This window comes from Lactuca serriola, chromosome 7 (genome assembly GCF_051521515.1).
Source record: "Lactuca serriola cultivar US96UC23 chromosome 7, Lser_US96UC23_V15, whole genome shotgun sequence".
Taxonomy (NCBI): domain Eukaryota; kingdom Viridiplantae; phylum Streptophyta; class Magnoliopsida; order Asterales; family Asteraceae; genus Lactuca; species Lactuca serriola.
The window spans coordinates 158,520,001-158,524,985 of NC_136414.1; positions in this window are offsets into that span (position 1 = coordinate 158,520,001).

The following is a 4,985-nucleotide window of genomic DNA, read 5'->3' on the forward strand; positions in this document are numbered from 1 at the left end:
TCTTTGAATGATTTTTGGGTTATGAACTCTTGGGCTTATATTTATGTGTTTTGGGCTCCTTGGTATCTACATTAGGAAAATTTGGATCAGTCAACAAAGTCAAAATCAAGAGGACAAAATTGGACCAATAAGGAAAGGGGGACAACAAACTTTTCTTGATCAGCACATCTCACACGACGGTGTGAGATTTTACTATGCAGCTCATGCGGCTGTGTGGCTCCTGCAGGGGTAATTCTGGGTTTTCAACTTTTATGGCTATTTGAGGATGGTTGGTGGGGCACTTTTGGATCCGATTTTTAGGGTATATTTTTTTGCAATTTGGAGAGAAAGGAATGAGGAAACTCTTGGAAACACACTTTTGCTCTCAAGAAGAACTTGAAGATTAAAGATTTGCATCTTTCCATTATACTTCATGTTTGGTATTTCTATCATCTTGTTCTTATGAGTTTAGCCATGCTAGCGTAAACTATCTTGGGTTGACTTGGATGTAATTGTTTGAATGATTTGGTTATTTTGAAGAACTCCATGAACTTGTGTTGAATATCTATTATTATATTTTCTATGAAAACTTCATTCATGTTTATATATCTCTAGTCATGAATATTGATATGTGAATGTATTTTTATTGGTTAAGTTTTTGGCTAAGTAACGGGTCTTCAATTTGACAAGCAACAATTAGTTTAAATGTTTGTTCTCATTTCATTTAGACTAAGAAAATATTTTCTCGATAATGGTAATGAAAGCAATGGATTACTCTTTGGATTTGGTGACTCTTAAATCCTAATGCTAATTGATTTTCACAAAATTACACGCTTCATTGGTTTGGTGCCTTTGATTAGGAAATGTGTTTTGAGCTTCTCAAGCCATTTTAATATAAAAGAAGAGTTGAGGCAAGTTATGCTTATAAATTTCTATAGTCAAGTTAGATTGTAAACATAAGTATTGCACATTGGTATTCTCATGATTAATTAACCAAATGTTCAAGTGAAGAAATTCCAATGTCAACCATCTTTTTCTCATTGATTTGAGTCAAACTCTTTACTTGTTTTCTTGCAATTTCTACATTCTAGCTTAATTTTAATTTTCCCAAAACAACCAAAAACATAAACCCCCATTTTTACTTTTATTTTTGTTTCGTAAGTGCTTGAACAAAGATACTTTCATAGAGTTATAAAATTGAACCAATCTCCATGGATACGATTCATTTACCATTATATGTTATTTTTGTACAATATTAAGGGTATTTATTTTGTTGGTCTCAACAACCACCAATAAGTTGACTAGAACTTATGGATATAGTTTGACCAATTATTAGAAACAGTGAGGGAATGTTGTTATACTTATAATGTGTTTTCCCATAAACTATGTTATGAAGAGTAAAGAAATTAGATGTGGAGGTCAATTTGGTAAAAGAATAGTACTCGTGCGAGAAATCGTGGATTTTAACATTTTAATTTGTTACGTTTAGTCCCGTTTAGGGGAGTATCCGCGTATTATTTACGCATCTCTTAAATCTATAATTATGCTTCACATAAGTGAGGAACAAGAGATCACTTAAATTCTTTTATGACATCATTCACCACACAAGATAATCGTCCATCGTTGAAACTTTGTCGAATTATCCTTTCGGGTTTGTGTGTTGAATGGTTTTATGATAATATGAGGGAAATTTTGGTATGTCCAAGAATGGAGTACCAAGTGGAATTTCACAATTTTACGTAACCAAAGAAGATGTGAAGATTTTGGTTGCTCAAGTTGAAACTAGAAGAAGAGGAGATAACTATGCTGAAAGCATATGGGGATATTCAAAATGGAGGTTTTGGAGTAGACTAAAATGTTCAAACCAAGTTGTTGAAAAGAATGTTAATTCAATGAAGGTTGATGATACAGGTGCCAAAAAGAGGAATTTATGTGTTGTTGATTCATCTGCTTTGGGAAAAATAAAAGCTTCTTCTAATTGATGCATCAAGAGTGGTTATTAAATGTTAAACCCAATTAACTGGTTATGAATTGAAAGTCATTTAATAATTGATATGAAAGTAGTGAAGCTAATAAGTTGAATTTAAGTGAGTTCGGGGATGAACCGAAAGGTGGTATTTGATGATTGGAGTGTTAATTTGGATACATAATTTTATATAGTGTATGACTCAAATACTGTTTAACTTACCACTCTTTTAACTGCATTAAATGTGGTATCATGATATAGTTGATTTACAAGAATGATGTTATAGATGATGATTAAAATTATGTGTCGACTGGAAATTACTGGGACTATTTTTCCGTATCTATTTGAAGTTGATCACCTCCAAAGAGTTGAATATAATGATATGTAGATACGGTTTTGTTGCAGGTAATTCCCAAACAAATTATGATAAAAACGATTGCTAAAATAAAATCGACAGATAAATTTTAGTAGTGAAGGGATAAATGACATTACGAAGTGAAGCGCCTATGGCTAAAATGTGAGACATTACTAGTAAAGGAGGTAGTTTTCATAATGCGTATGTAGCACAACTAGAATCAAAAGAGTGATGTAGTGGAAAATGCAAAATTTTTAAAAGAATACATCATTGTACTTTTGGATGAACTCCTAGAATTATTACCCAGGTAACAAATAAAGATTAATATTAAATTAATGATTGAAGTCGTAAATGGAGGAGATAACAATATTGTAGCAAGAGTTGGTGAGTTAAGTTTCATTAAACTTAGTTGTCTGTTGGAGATGCACACATATTTTCAGAAGAAATAAAGATGAATTAAGATTTATAAGATATCATCATATGTTCGATATTCGTCTTAAGAATTGAAGATTTATTTGATTGTTTTCTAGGATGTTGTTCCTGGTCTAGCTGAATGGGTGCTAACAGTCAAAATTGTGGAATGTGATATACCAAAGGTTTCTTTTGTATCCGTTATGAGCGTTATGAAAGTTAATAATTTTGTTTGGACGTTGAATATTTTTTTCTTTTTATATTAGATAAATACACTGAGATGATTATTAAAAATGTCTTAATACTTTTGAGAATCATAGGTTCTCAAATCAATCAAGTATTTAGATGAATTATTGAGAATAATTTTGATGTAGCAATGTCATTAATTTTGTTGATGAGGAATGCTAAAATGTTTGAGTGGTCGAAAATATAACAATTATTGTTTTAGTACCTTAAGTTAGCATTGCGTGAAGCTTTGAAGTTGGTACCACTATAAGGCAGAGATAAATATGCTTTTTATACTGACGATTCATGAAATTTCACGAGGTCATATTGATACAAGAAGACGAGTGATTACTTATGCATCGACACAGATGTAAAAAACATACGATATGTGTTCGGATTGTGATTTAAAAATAGGTGTTGTGATGTTTGCGTTGAAAATAATTGCAGACATTAATATATTTGCATATGTGGATGGAAGTGACAAAATATTTCAATTATGAGATCTATAGTCTCCTGGTAGGTGTTGTATTTGTTAAGTCGAGGTGATGAAATTAGAGCATTGGATGTGCGACACATATAATTATTGTTTCGGGTAGAGATAATCAAAGGGTAAATAGCATAAAAAACACTATTTTTACACACAAATTCGATTTTGACATCATGTTTTTTTTTGTATCAATTTTGACACTGTGTTTTCCAATTTGTTATAATTCTAACCACTTGACTGGTTAACCAAGTTACATGCTGATGTGCATGGCATGATGACGTGACATGCTGACGTGTCAAAATTATTTTTTTTTCCACAAAAAACACTAAGTTTTCACCTTTTTTCGATTTTCACACTAAGTTTAATTTTTTATTTCAATTTTGACACTATGTTTTTTTTGTTCCAATTGAACATCATTTATCTAATTTTGTTTAATTTTGTGTATTTTCCATTTGAAACCGTATAAATATATTTTTTTATTAAATTTTAAACCGTATAAACATATTTTTTTTCGTTTAAAAACCACATTTTTAGTTAAATACAAGGTGTTTTTTTCTTACATGTAAAACATTAGTTATATCATGAGAATCAAACTAACCATAAGCTTCTAATAAGATGTAAAAATTTGATGGGTTGCAAACTTGATATCCGAGTTTTGATCGACTACACGCCTCCAAACCTCCAAACACATTTTAAAGTTGCATATTTAATATAAAATACAATTTTTATATAACTAATACATATTTATACATAAAAATATGGTTTGAGTGTAAAATATATATATATATATATATATATATATATATATATATATATATATATATATACACAACTATGGTTTTTAAGTGAAAAAAAACATATTTATACAGTTTAAATGTATTAAAAATATATTTATACATTTTAAAATGTGTTTGGAGGTTTGGAGGCGTGTAGTCGATCAAAATTCGGATATCAAGTTTGCAACCCATCAAATTTTTGATGGGTTTTAGGTAAAACAAATAAACTAGAAAACAATTCCTAAGTTCACATGCAACCTACTTTGGATATATGTTTTAACTATTGAACATATAACTTTGAATTGCAAACAAGAACCCTAGAGGAGACATGCTATTTTCGAAAATAACTAACTAGGGTTTAAGAGTTACGTACCTTTCAATTGTTATAGCAAACAATTGATAATCCTCTTGATCTTGATCTTGATCTTCTTGGAAGCTTAGCACCACAAATGTAATGCCTCTAATGGAATCACACCCAAGAACTAGCAAGAAGGAAACTTGAAGGAGAGAGGGTAGAGAGAGTATGCAATTTTCGGCCTTAGGGTTTCTTTAAAGAAGGAGTGACCAAATTTAGGAGCTGGGAGGCTCCTTATATAGCTAAGGGATCTAGGGTTTAGGGAAAACCCTAATACTCCTTTGCTTGGGGCCTAAGTTAATCCAAGGCCTTATCCAAGCCCCCTTGGACGAAATCCTTAGGGTTTCCCCTATAGATTTCATCCTCCTCCTTCCAAGGAGGTTCTGGAGCCTTCCACTCAACTATCTGGTAATTGCAAACTAGTCCCTGCA